This window comes from Polyodon spathula, chromosome 2, assembly GCF_017654505.1.
Source record: "Polyodon spathula isolate WHYD16114869_AA chromosome 2, ASM1765450v1, whole genome shotgun sequence".
Lineage (NCBI taxonomy): Eukaryota > Metazoa > Chordata > Actinopteri > Acipenseriformes > Polyodontidae > Polyodon > Polyodon spathula.
In genome coordinates, this window is record NC_054535.1 from 59,862,080 (window position 1) to 59,877,674 (window position 15,595).

At 37.6% G+C, this 15,595-nt stretch overlaps 1 long non-coding RNA gene across 1 annotated transcript in view; it reads left to right on the forward strand.

Moving 5' to 3' along the window:
• LOC121298850 overlaps positions 1-15,595 on the forward strand; it is a 132,018-nt gene that overhangs the window by 64,553 nt on the left and 51,870 nt on the right. The gene's annotated exons all lie outside the window — the stretch shown is intronic.

Consider the following 15,595-nt stretch of genomic DNA (forward strand, 5'->3'; position numbering starts at 1 on the left):
TAATATAGTCAGACCCTCTGGTATAGATTAAACCTTGGATTGGTTTCACTAGCTGGGAATAACTTTTTCAAATTGTTTTGACAGCTGACAAACAGAGAGCATGATTGGCTGTGATGTAGCTTTACATAAGCCCTGGTTTATTTACAGTATGCCTGTTGTGATGTGGGTGATTAGAGGCAGCACAAGCTTGGAAAATATTTCATCATACCCAAGGGGACACACACAAAGTACTGTACTATCAGGAATGGAAAAAAAAAGTTTTAACATTGCTGTCAGGCTTGTGGGTCAGCAGAAGGTATTGAATTGGTTAGGCCTTAATTCTTTGTTTGTAGGGCAGGTTGGCTGAACAGCAGAAATACTGAAAGATAACATTTGTACAGAAAGCCAGAAAGACAAATTACTTACTGACTAACCTGCGGATTAAAAGAAATCAGAAAAATAGTAAGCTACAATATTGTTCCCTTTCAAGTACGAAATGTAACCATTACCAGACGCATGTACATTGCTACCTGTGGTGACTACGAACCGGTGTTACAGGAAATAAGTTAGCATTTGCCTTTTTGAGCCTTTCTACGCATGCGCGAATCTTAGAACTTAAAGGCAAGGTTCTCTGTGGAGATTCATCCAAAGTGACAGGACGCCATTTGTATTTTTTTGAGAAACGAAAACAGGTATTGCATTGCAGGCAGTCATTTTTGTTTAAAAAGGTGACAGTTATCGTAATGTATATTTACGTTTAATTTGTATTATAAATACATTTTATTTTCAGGAAATTGCTCGCTGAATTATGATTATTTTTTTAACAAATACATATTTTTAAAAAAATATTTTGTCAGTATAATTTATGTTTATGCTTAGTTAATCACTACTTGCCAAATGTGTATTTCCTTTAAAAAATATGGACATGTCATATACTGTCCAGCAAATTTATGCAGGCTCACTTTAATAAAGTTATATTATTTTCATGGTAAACTGCTCAGTGTCTTTGAATCTTTTCAATAAATTGAGTGGGAAAGTGGGTACAAATACTGTTCTTCATGTAGCGAATAATGTTTTTGATGTTGTAATCAAGTGTACGTGGGGTATCTCTAAAACTGTTAATATAGAAAACGTACAAGTTTTTAATGGCGTTTTTAAGGTGTATATATAATTTAAAACGATTGGCTTCCTATACATACCGTCCTAAAGTGCAGTTATATTATTTATATGGACATCTGTAATCCAAGTTGACATGGTGGATGTACTTGCACAGCACCAAGTACTGTACTACTGTTCAGATAGCTCTCCAATTTAATGTAGTACCCTGTGCAAATCTCTCATCCTCACTTCTACAACGAAAGTCCCCACTCACCAGTCGTTACATTTCAGAAAAGATGAAACGTCATATCACAGGTTATACTTTTTACTCATTATTATGTGAAACACTGTGTGAGAATATATATACTGATACGCTGATACACACACACACACACACACACATATTTTTGGTCATATACATTTTAATAGTAAGCAGCAAAAATGTCTGTTCTCAATTTAAACATGGAATCGTCCTTTGACTGTTACAATAACCTATTACTGAGATTTCTTTCATACTTATTAAATATTACATTTTTTTCTTTTTGAAAGTGTATGAAATAGGGATGAAACGATAGTAAATTTCCACGATACAAATAGCCCACTCTTTCACGATACACCAATTATCACGATAGTAGCTGTTATTTTTCAATTACTTTTTTAACTGAATAAAAAGAAAAAAGTATTTTTTTCCTCTGTGGGATATGGTCTGCAACACAAGGAAGCTACAGACTTTAAAAAAGAGCAAGATTCTAGCAAGAGAAAAAAAATTACTAGCACACAGGTGGAAAAAAATAATCTTAATGAAATGGTCCTTATATTACCATCTAATAGTTGCAAAACATGATACCTTTATTTAAGTCTGTCAAAATGGGACTTTATTTACACATTTTATGTATTTGAATGTACTTAGAACAGTACATAACTACAAAATATGAAGCATCTGTATTTCTTAATACATTTAAAGTACTTGCTTTACACACATACTGTTAACTAATTCTCAATTCTTTTTCATATAATCTGCAAAATAAATACATTATTTTATACTGTACAACCTGTATGTATGAAATAGAGCAGTGTGGCCATGATGTTCTTTATGCATATTCCTTTTTTGTTGTTATTTCATTTATAATTTAAGAAAACACATTTCAATACTGTTATGCGCTTTGCCAGAGGTAGCCTGTTTTTCTGTTTTTCATAATAACCTATAACTTGTACATTTTAATGAATGTATTGAAATTATATACTGATAATTGAGGGTTGAAAAGAGGACAGTATAGGGAGGGTTGCGCACTGGAAAAAAAAAAAAAAAAAAAGGTATGTTGTTAAAGTGACCTTGGTTGTTGACTTGTCATGTTTTTTAATTCCACTGGGTGCCAAGTACGGAAGGGCATATTTGAATTTGTACTGTATTTCCCTATTATATATATATATATATATATATATATATATATATATATATATATATATATATATATATAGTAATCGATTAATTGGGCACACAGTATAATCGTTCTAGTAAATATCTATGATTGTACCACACATTTTCAGTGCATTCCTCTTCCTGTGATGTTATCATTTTAATATCATTGCAGTTCAGTGAAAGCTTGTGCACAGCAACTGAATGAATGGGGTAATTACGCCTGGATAGCATCAAGAGAAAAAGAAAAACAAAACACAACATTCGCAACAAGCCTAGCAGGTTTAACATACTACAGGAGTGTTACTAAAATATCTATTCCAAACAAATTACACTACTTTGGAATGTAAGCTGTATAAACTAGACGCGAGTTTATGAAAAATGTTTTTTTTTTTAAATGAATCATCATGCGTTGCATTTAGTTATTATTCTTCCACCTAACCTTTCAGTATCTTCAGAGCTTCTACCACTGATCAAGAGGGCCACTGCAATTTTGCAAGTGCCCTGGCCTACATAAGGCGAAAGAAGGCAGTCAATTTTTGAGGACGGGCCTACTGCCTCTCCTGTATCGCCCCCCAGTTCATGCGACCACTTCGCGCAAGCCTTGCAGCAGCCACCTGGAGGATTAGCGTCAGTACACCATCGACATCTGGGTGCTTACTACCGTTCAAATCAGCTACTCTCTGCAGTTCAACCACAGTCCCCCTCCCTTTCTGGGCATAACTACAACATCAGTCATGGACCGGCAGTACGCCGATGTGGTGTCTCAGGAAGTAGCAGATCTACTACAAAAATGGGCTATTTGCAGTTGGAAGAAGGGTTCTACTCCAGGTACTTCCTAGTGCCCAAGTGGGATGGTGGCCTCAGACCAATCCTCAACCTCAGACAGGTCAACCTGTATCTGAGCTGAAGGAGGATCAAAATGTTGACGATGCAACAGCTGTTGCAGTCAATCAGGCCAGGTGTCTGGATCACCATGGTGGACCTCAAAGACACCTTTTTCTACATCCCCATAAAGCCAGCACACAGAAAATACCTGTGGCTCGCTTTCAAGGAACAGTGTACGAGTTCTGTGTCTTGCCATTTGGCCTCTTCCTAGCTTCCCGTGCCTTCTTGAAGTGAATGGAAGCTGTCCTGCTCAGACAGCCTCGTATCTAGGAGTGTGATTGGACTCCAGATCCATGCTGTCATACGACAGACTTCAGAGAATAGCCATATGTTTATAGCTCTTTCAGCTCAACAGAGCCCTCACTCATTACTTAATTTACCCTTGTGACCTGTAACACAAGATGACAGCCATATTATGTTTTAGATTGTTGATAATAAAGACCTAAGATCTGAGATTTTTTTTATGCTTGGTACAAACTGTATTCTGTGATATCAAGGTTGATCGTGGGTGTCATACAAGAACAATAAGCCTAACACTTTTGGGGCAGTAATTTTACAACATTGCTGCCATTGCACTCTGCATCGCAGTGACCATTAGGTACTGTTTTTTAAACACTATATGACAATTAATTTTTGTATTACTATCTAGTACAAAGTTGTATTCTATGATTTTCTCCATTTATGCGTAGTAAAAAAAAAAAAAAAAAAAAAAAAAAACATTAGTTAGTTTTTGTGTTTGCTGCACCAGTGAAACTCATGTGCCACGTGTGAGTATTCCAGCATGTTTTGCAGACGATATTTAAAGTACTGGGAACTACTGGTCTTCAGAACTCCAAAACAGACTCTATTATATCTGTAATATAAATTGAGGAATTCTCTTTACTGTTTTTCCTATAGAGCTAGTCTGAGACAGGGTCTATCATCCATTCTTACATTCTTCACATAATTTACTTTAATTAGCAGTGGAATGTGAACCAGGGGCTGACCCAATAACTAGTTATACCTTGTAATTATTTACATGGAGGCCTATCAGATAGATGCCTTTAGATTCTTCTTCGGGGTCCAGTTAATTGAAATGATATTGCTTGTTGGAGCGTTTGACATGCAAGACCAAGACTCCTGTATCAAAGGATTTTTTCATCCATTTCCCAAGGGACAGGCTTTTCTGTGGCACCTCAGAAAAATGGCTGGATGTCACAGACATCCAGCCGTGGTATGTGTTTTCAGGGGCCCCCAGGAAGCTCCTCCTTGTCCATTTTCTGTATTTTGTGTGGAGACTGTGTATTGATATTAAAGATTAAGCAACAGACCTAAGTATTTTACAGGATTGTGTATACCTAAGAAGGCAACAAATATAACCTGTTTAACAATTTAGCAAAAGCTGGTGAAATCATTCAGTAAACACTATGTTGGTAACAATGTTTTCATAAAGCAGGGGAGCTAAATCAAGTCTATTTTGGTGCTACCACTGTGCTTTAACTAAGAAATTCTCTGAAGTCAAAATTAAAACAAATCTCCTTTCTTGCACACTGCGAGAGACTGACACTCAATCAGTAATATTTCTAATGCATTTTGTAATACTGCAAACATAAATTGGACTTTGCCATGTGTCTCTCAAACCCCAAATCATTAGGTATGTACAGTGGCTTGCGAAAGTATTGACCCCCCTTGGCATTTTTCCTATTTTGTTGCCTTACAACCTGGAATTAAAATGGATTTTTATTTGGATTTCATGTAATGGACATACACAAAATAGTTCAAATTGGTGAAGTGAAATGAAAAAAATAACTTGTTTAAAAAAATTCTAAAAAATAAATAATGGAAAAGTGGTACATGCATATGTATTCACCCCCTTTGCTATTAAGCCTCTAAATAAGATCTGGTGCAACCAATTACCTTCAGAAGTCACATAATCAGTTAAATAAAGTCCACCTGTGTGCAATCTAAGTGTCACATGATCTGTCACATGATCTCAGTATATATACACCTGTTCTGAAAGGCCCCAGAGTCTGCAACACCACTCATCAAGGGGCACCACCAAGGAAGCGGCACCATGAAGACCAAGGAGCTCTCCAAACAGGTCAGGGACAAAGTTGTAAAGAAGTACAAATCAGGGTTGGGTTATAAAAAAACATCCGAAATTTTGAACATCCCACGGAGCACCATTAAAGCCATTATTAAAAAAAGGAAAGAATATGGCACCACAACAAACCTGGCAAGAGAGGGCCGCCCACCAAAACTCACGGACCAGGCAAGGAGGGCATTAATCAGAGAGGCAACAAAGAGACCAAAGATAACCCTAAAGGAGCTGCAAAGCTCCACAGCGGAGATTGGAGTATCTGTCCATAGGACCACTTTAAGCCGTACACTCCACAGAGCTGGGCTTTATGGAAGAGTGGCCAGAAAAAAGCCATTGCTTAAAGAAAAAAATAAGCAAACATGTTTGGTGTTCGCCAAAAGGCATGTGGGAGACTCCCCAAACATATGGAAGAAGGTACTCTGGTCAGATGAGACTAAAATTGAGCTTTTTGGCCATCAAGGAAAACGCTATGTCTGGCGCAAACCCAACACCTCTCATCACCCTGAGAACACCATCCCCACAGTGAAGCATGGTGGTGGCAGCATCATGCTGTGGGGATGTTTTTCATCGGCAGGGACTGGGAAACTGATCAGAATTGAAGGAATGATGGGTGGCGCTAAATACAGGGAAATTCTTGAGGGAAACCTGTTTCAGTCTTCCAGAAATTTGAGACTGGGACGGAAGTTCACCTTCCAGCAGGACAACGACCCTAAGCATACTGCTAAAGCAACACTCGAGTGGTTTAAGGGGAAACATTTAAATGTCTTGGAATGGCCTAGTCAAAGCCCAGACCTCAATCCAACTGAGAATCTGTGGTATGACTTAAAGGTTGCTGTACACCAGCGGAACCCATCCAACTTAAAGGAGCTGGAGCAGTTTTGCCTTGAAGAATGGGCAAAAGTCCCAGTGGCTAGATGTGCCAAGCTTATAGATACATACCCCAAGAGACTTGCAGCTGTAATTGCTGCAAAAGGTGGCTCTACAAAGTATTGACTTTGGGGGGGTGAATACTTATGCACGCTCAAGTTTTCTGTTTTTTTTGTCTTATTTCTTGTTTGTTTCACAATAAAAAATATTTTGCATCTTCAAAGTGGTAGGCGTGTTGTGTAAATCAAATGATACAAACCCCCAAAAAATCAATTTTAATTCCAGGTTTTAAAGCAACAAAATAGGAAAAATGCCAAGGGGGGTCAATACTTTCGCAAGCCACTGTAAAACATCCATCATTCATTATTGCAATCCAAAGAAGAGAGATTGACAATATTGACACTAGTGTTGTACTGAAAAGTTATCAATAATCTTTTTACTGTTGATGCTCATGTTTCATCCAGATCTAAAAAAAATTGATAAGCACTACTGTTACAAAGATGTTTTGTTCCTCTCTTGCCCTGTAAATAATCAAAATATACAATGAGATTCTGGAGGGCGTTATTTAAAGTTCCACATAATTTATTTTGTTAGGGAAAATTCAGCCTTCCCTTTATAGCAGAAGAGAGCTATGTGGTATAGCTTTATTTTTTTAAAAGAATCTAACTTCATTATTGATAATTTCTAGTTGGCATAACCAGACAGATTACAGTATTATGCTATCTTTCTTAAAACTGGAAAGTTTCTGTTTCCTATTTTTTTGCTCTAGTTGAACATTTAGTGTACTTATAATGCATGTATTAGAACTTAATTAATGTAGCAGTCTTCCTGTTCACCGCAGTTTCACCTTTCAGCAAGAGGAAATGTAAAATATTTTGCATTGATATAAAAAAAAATGATTAGAAGAAATGTAATTTACACCAGCATGTCTTTGGAATCAATAAGGAGGAGGATAAAGCTAATCATAATAACTTGCTCCTTCCTGATTTCCTTTTAGCAATCTGATTGTTTCCTATTTTTAGTATGGCTCCTGGTGTATCAGCATTTGTCAGCTGGAAATTCTATTTGATTTTGATTCTAACTCATTCTGTAAAGCAGCTGCATCACATTTCCTGTCTGACTAAAATAAATCAAACTGTAAAATAGTAAATGGCATTATTCTGAATCATACACCCCACCAAATATGTTATGGGCAACAACACTATGAGCCCCGTCTGCATTTAGTTGAATTAACCTGATACACACTAATTCATACCTCAAAATAGAAGAGGTTGTTGATGACTTATGGATTTGAAACCAACATGAAGAAAATATTCCAATCTGACAATCTCAAAATAAGGATGTATGGTGAAGCTGTGCTGTGGCTGTTGTTTGTGTGAGATCTAACTTTTGGCTAGTGTTGAATGATGAAGGTCCATTAGAAAAGTGTTTTGATAGTCATGATGATTACGTTTGTAACAAGGCTTTGTTTGTTAATGCAAATAAATGATCAAAAGAATACTAATAAGATCACTTGACCTTATCAGTGGGGTGGCTGCTTTCCGTTAGAGCTCCTGCTACCACTTCGCAATTTTCATTTATAATCGAACAATTTAAGCTCCTTATATTATTTTTGGATTATTTTTTATACAAAAATTGTCTACTCACCAATTTAGAATGGCTACTACACGCAAGGGACCCATTGCTTCCCCTCAATCCACACCAGATTGAAAGCATATGAAGTCACTGTGCCCTGATGATTGGGACGTCCGCTTGGCAGAGGTTGCATGCACTTTCTGTGGATCGGTTCAGGAAGCAATTGACACGGCTTTGTAGCCTGTGATTCAAAATGTGTCTGAAACTGCTATTATCCTCAGCGCTCTTAAACAGGAGGTTGTTGATATGGCTTCCTCTATTAAATAGCTAACTGCCAGTCAGGATATTACCAGAGCTGATCTTCGCCAAAGCAACGCTCGTACTGATGCTGTGTAAGATAAAATGGTGGACCATGGGGACAGAAATCATCATTGTAACGTCAGACTGTTGGGGTTTCCTGAAGGGGCCGAAGGTAATGATCCGATCCACTTTCTTCAGCAGCCAATTCCACATTAGTGTCCGACCATGAAATCCACCAATGACCACCCTTTTCTGGAGTTAAATAGAGCACATTGAGTATACGCAGGTGGCCCTCGGGACTCCAATAAACCACGCACCATGATATTTCAATGCCTTTGTTACACTGATTGACAGCCGCCGGAACTTCTCTTATTACTTTGGAAACAGATTGACCCCCTTCTCTTAAAGTCAGTTAACTGTTCGTTAGAAATCGTCTCCTTTCACAGAGGCTAGAAGTCTGTGTTGATTTCCCTTCTTTCAAAAAAGGGGAAAGATCCTTTAGAATGTTGTAGCTGTTGTCTGCTGTCTCTTGAATGCAGACATAAAATGTATGCGAAGTGCTTAGTACAACAACTTGACTCATCTATTCACTCCGTAATTCTCCACGATCAGACAGAGTTTATCAGATTTGCTTTGGATAATTTGCATCGTTTACTTTATGTTATAGATCTGGCTGAAGGATTGCCCTCAACCTCTGTTGTTTGTCATTAGATGCTGAAAAAGCTTTTGACAGAGTGAAATGGGATTATTTATGGGCAGTACTGCAGCATTTTGGCTTTGGGACCCCCTTCATCGCTATGATTCATACGCTGTACAGTACTCCAGCTGCTTGTGTATTAACTGGATCTGTGATGTCTGCTCAGTTTCCTCAGACAGGGAGGTTCTCCTCTCAGTCCTCTCCTGTTTGCCATCTCGTGATTTCTCGTGAATTATATCTTTATACATGATATATTTTTAACATAATTGTATAATACACAATAAACAGCGTACCTATCGAATAACATTTCACACCAGATTAGTTCAACAGGAAAATCAGCGTTATTTCTCCTTCGTTAGAAGTTACAATTCTGACCCCTAACCATTGGTGCAAGACTTTCCCAGACCACCTGCTCTCACACAGTGACAAAAACAGAAAGTGTTCAGATTGTGTCAGGGTCCACTTTCTTTTGTCATTTCCATATTTAATATTATTATTTGTGTGTTTTATTTTTGTTTTTATTTTGTATTCAATATTATGGTAGTGTGTTGTTAGTGAGTCACTATGTACAGTACATGCAGATTGTAACGGGATTCAAGCAGGATTGCTGCGTTAACATAGAGTGAGCGCAGTATGGACTTTTCAGAAATGGTCTGTGAAAAAAAATAGCGTGATGCTTGAGTGAAGGACACGTTGAGATTGAGTGTCATCAGGAATTGAGGGGGGTTTTGTACAGCACTGCTCTCTACAGAGTGTCACTTCAGCACTGATTTTTCTTTCTCTTCCTCTTTTTAAAACCATTGCCTACATACATGTTCCAGTTCAAAATCAGCAGCTGTAAGTTGTTAACCCATTACACATTATTTTTCAGTTTTTGGTAACCTAAACTCTTTTTTTTTAACCTCTGGCAGTTTACCGCTTACCTTTGTACCATTTCAGGTTATTCACTGGACTTGAACTGCTTAAATTTCAATAAAAACTGGAAAAATGTGGGTGTTCTAAAACTTTTGACAGTTTGTGTGTGTGTGTGTGTGTGTGTGTGTGTGTATATATATATATATATATATATATATATATATATATATATATATATATATATATATTATACCATTTTGTCTGGAGCAGGGAAGCGGAATGGAATAAAAGAAAGAGCAGAGCAGAGTGGAGGATATTCTTATGAGCGGTTAATGGAATTGTCACCTCTTCACTCCGCTAACACAACACAGATGCTCGCAGTTAAAATATATTGTCTTTAACACAACATTTGTACATCACAGGAGAGTAGAAGTGAGTAAACGCTGTATCCCTTATATGAGAAGTGGGTAAACTATATATTGCCCAAATTCAAAATGGGTTAACGCCGTTTACCTGCACATATCCTTGACTACACCACAGAGTAAAATTCCAAAGTACCTGGTATTGCAAGGCTATACCTTCCTCCTATACCAACCAGGCATGTGTATTATTATTATTTATTTATTTATTAATTTATTTTTAAGAGACACACTTATCCAGGCCAACTTACAATTACCCATTTATACAGTCAGGTTTTTAACTAGACCAGCAGCAATGTGTTCCACACCTGTGATTGAACTCACAACTCTCCATTCAGGAGAACAGTGCTCTAACTACTACGCCACAGATGCTGCAAGTAAAAGATTTTACACACACACACACACACACACACACACACACACACACACACACACACACACACACACACACACACACACACACACACACACACACACACACACACACACACACACACACACACACACACACACACACACACACACACACACACACACACACACACACACACACACACACACACACACACACACACACACACACACACACACACACACACAGTCAAAAGTTTAAGAACACCCCCATTTTTCCAGTTTTCATTGAAATTTAAGCAGTTCAAGTCCAATAAATAACCTGAAATGGTACAAAGGTAAGCGATAAACTGCCAGAGGTTAAAAAAAAGTTTAGGTTACCAAAAACTGAAAAATAATGTACCTTTCAGAGTTATACAAAAATACCTTTCAGGGAACAAGTAATGGGTTAACAACTTACAGCTGTTCTGCAGCAATGGAAGTAAATTAAGCCTTGAACGTTGATGCTAACAATTCCTACAGGTGTCCCAACTTTTGTTGATTACTTACAAACCCTCTGTCTGTATAAAAGCAGTGTTGGAACATACTGTGTTACTACACCCTCTTAAGCATTATTTGGACAGTATTGTACTGCAGGAAGTAGTATATTGCTATCATAATGGCGAGAAAAAGGCAATTAACAAAGGAAAACAGACAGACCATTATAACCCTTAAAAGTGTAGGTCTTTCTTTTAGAGAAATTGCAAAGAAAGCCAAGGTATCAGTGAGTACAGTTTCCTACACCATCAAAAGGCACTTAAACTGGAGGAAAATCTGACAGGAAGAGGTCTGGCAGACCCAAAGCCACAACAGAATCAGAAGACAAATTTCTGAGAGTCAACAGCTTGTGTGATAGGCGGCTCACAGGACAACAGCTTCAAGCACAGCTTAACACTGGTCGAAGTAAGCAAGTCTCAGTATTAACTGTGAAGAGAAGACTTCGAGCTGCAGGTTTGACAGGTCGAGTGGCAGTAAGAAAGCCATTGCTAAGATGGCAAAATAAGAAAAAGAGGCTTGCCTGGGCCATGAAGCACCGCCAGTGGACTACTGAAGACTGGAAGAAGGTCTTATGGACCGATGAGTCAAAATTAGAAATCTCCGGTTCATCTCTCAGGGTTTTTGTACGCCGTCGAGTAGGCGAAAGGATGGTTCCACGGTGTGTGACACCAACTGTCAAACATGGAGGCGGAAGCGTGATGGTCTGGGGCTCTTTTGCTGGATCCAGAGTCGGTGACTTGCACAGAGTGATTGGCACCCTGTAGCAAAACAGCTACCACAGCATTTTGCAGCGCCATGCAGTACCCTCTGGTATACGCCTAGTTGGTCAGTGGTTCATCCTACAGCAAGATAATGACTCAAAACATACCTCCAGGCTATGTCAAAACTACCTTAGAAGAAAAGAGCAAGACGGTAGGCTTCAAACCATGGAATGGCCAGCACAGCCTCCAGACTTAAATCCCATCGAGCTGGTTTGGGATAAACTGGACAGAAGTGTGAAAGCAAAGCAACCTACAAGTGCAACGCATTTGTGGGAACTTCTGCAACAGTGTTGGGAAGAACTTTCCGAACAATATTTGATTTCTATTGTAGAAAGAATGCCACGAGTGTGTTCGGCAAAAGGTGGTTACTTTGACGAGTCAAAAATTTTGATTAAATTTTGTTAAACAAAATGATTCCATGATTTCTTTTTTATCTCCAATTGTTTATTTGTTCTGTGCTTTAATTTCAGAGTACATTGAGGCATTAAATTGCGTAAATTTCAATAAAAACTGTAAAAATGGAGGTGTTCTAAAACTTTTGACCGGTAGTGTATATATAAGTAAATAAACTAGCTGTTTTTCCCCCATCATATTGCCGATTGCAGATTCAAAGATGTATTGTACATTCAGAAAGGAATACCATTTAATTGGCCTTATTAATCGCATACCTTGACCCAAGTAAAAAAACAAATATATATATATATATATATCCCCACCTATGACCAGCAAAGAAAAATGCCTACATACAGTCCTCAGAGAAGTTATCTAACTGATTTCGAAGATTTTTTCTCATTATTATTGTTTGGTACTGAAAAATGTGTACATTTCAAACTTTGCATATGATTCCTATAAAATTACCTTTACAGGACTTATTCGAATATCTCATACGGAGCTCAAAGCAACCCACGAACAGATATGAGTAAGTCGGCGGGGCTGACGGACCACCCTGTACTAGTGTATGAACTATCCTTAATTTAAGAGTGCAGAAAATGTAAACCATGTTCACAGCGCTGTATTGTGCACAACCATAGAACTGTCTAAGAACAGTAACCGCAGACAGATGGACACAGACACACACACACACGGATGACGTTTCTTACATTTTTATATGGCACAAATGCAGCTCCACAATCGGCAGGAAAAAAAAATAATAATCTGTGTGTGTGTGTGTGTATATATATATATATATATATATATATATATATATATATATATATATATATATAATATATATAAAGACCAAACGTACAAACGCGATATATGCTATTCGCACCAAAACTGAGCCAAAAGCAGGATCATTCATCTCATGGTGCCTACTCTCTGATGTTCAATGTCTTTTGTCCTGAAAACACAATATACACCACGTTACATACAACTCAAGTAATCTTTTCTTTTTATAACGTGTTATACATCAAGCTTCTAATTTAGCAAAATCCGACATATCGACTGAGCCAGTCGGCGTGCAGTATTGCAGTCGTGTGACCCTATTGACAACGCCCAGGAGTTATAGTAGCGTATTTAATCTTGTCAATTGTGATTTTATGATTAAATGATGAATAATTGAAAAAAAATGCAACAAAGCCAATTTTCTAATGGGGTATAGCAATTGTGAATAAGCATTTACAAATAATGCATAGACAACAGTCACTCGATTCGAACTGTGAAACCTCCATTCATCTCCCTTGCAATGCCAACTCCACTTAATGGTCTTTTACGATTGTGTTCTCCCACTGTGCTGGAAAAAGTTTATCATTTTAATTTTACTGAAACGTGTTGCATCTTTAAAAGTAAGTGTAAAGTCATTTTACAAAAATGTGGAGATTTATACTTGGTTACGACCCTGACTGAAGCTGTCGTTAGCAAATTGGGCCGGTTATACTAAGGTCAAACAATAGGTCACGTTTTACTAAAAATGAAGCTAAAAACAAACAATTACCATAATGAACACTATTGTAGTGTGTTGCTTAAAATAAAATAACACAATATTCATAATAAAGTTGAGTTCTTATTTATAAACAGTAATACGTTTAAAGCGTGGGACTCCCTGTCTGTAGCTTGGTGTTGTTTACATTATCATCAGCCCATTTTAAGTGATTGAAAGCTAAAATTACTTTTTTAAAAACACATTTTTCTTATACCACTATAGTACTGCCAAGCGATAATCAGTTCATTTGATCATTGATAGTAGGTGCACAGGCGGTGATTCCTTGAATGTTGCGGGGCTCAAGCAGCAATGGGAAAAACAAGGTTTTGCACAGTGCAAATATATCACCTGTTCTGACAAATTATGGATGCTTCACAAGCAGAACTGTTTTTGCAGGGTTTAAAAAAAATAAAATCCATTTACACAGTCTCCCAGCTTTCTTGAAAAGATCTGTGGTTCCCTGTTTTACTTGCATTAGTATCTATAGTAGATTAATCAATCATATGTATCAATCATAATTAATAAAGTGCCATGTGAAGCACATTGAATATAAAAGAAAAAAGCTTTTTAAAAAAAATGCAGTTCACATCTGCAAAACATAAAAAGTGCCTAATTGTGGTTTGTAACTAGAAAATGAATGGTTACCATGTACAGGCATGATGGAAAATACTGTAAAGTGACTGCATCAGTATTTGTCACCCTTTTTTTTTAATAACTTTTGTCCAGAATCCATGGCCGAACATATATTTAAGAAAAATAAAACCGTGCTCAGTTCTTCTCAGTGCTGTAAAAGAGCGAGCCGGAAACGTCCGCTCAAGGAACTACACCGCTCCGCAATGCCGCTCCATATACAATTGGCTTGCTCCGCTCACACTCTGGGTGTTCTTGCGCATGAGACCAACAGCTGAGACCTCAGTCAGAACTGTGACAAAAGCAGAGGGTTGTGGCCCCTGGACAGCGTGTTCTCTATGTGTGTCTCTTGTTGCTGTGGGACCTACTGGAAAATGGGTGCATACAAATGATGAAGAGATTGAATGAAGCCACAATTGTGTGAATGTTGGGCCCCCCAGCACCTTTCCAATTGTGCCAATTTGCTTGATGTTTGACAAGGTTGCCCCAATTGCTTCTCCTAACTTGAGCTTTTGTGATTGATATCACCACTTTAACAGCTGTTGCGTTTTTCCAACTTGTTTTTTTGCATTGACAATGTTTTTGTTATAGATATAGTACGATGCTGTTTTAGATAGAGACCAGAGTGAGACAACTAAACCAGTACTGGAGGTAATTTTACAGACTATCATCTGCTGTATAGTGGGGGTGCCTTTATTTTTTTTTTTGCATTATTACATAAAAAAAATTGAAATTAAACAGATTAAAATCAATGACTCAATTATTAATCATATTTGTGCCAATTATTTAAATAAATCACTCAGCACACCTCTAATGTGATTGCCAAACACCTAGATCCTGCCACAATGCTTTCATAGCAAGCAATCTGGATTATTGCAGTATATGGAGAATGCGGGTGCTGCCCCTGGATTAATTTTAGGTGTATATTTTAATACGATTCTAATTTACAGTTCTGAGTTATTACTATCATAACATTTTTTCTTGTTCCATTGTAGGTGATAGTGGCTATCCTTTATGTAAGGTAACAGGATTTTTTAAGTCCTTAAAATTGCAAATCTAGTGCCTTTTCGGCCAAAGAAACTGCATCTTCTCTTTGACTTCCACTTTCCATCTCACTCTATCTCTATGCTATCCTCCAGTGTCCACTCTGCAAACCAGGCCCTTCCTGCATGAAAACATTATATATCTCAATATTTATATTTATTAAATGGTTACTT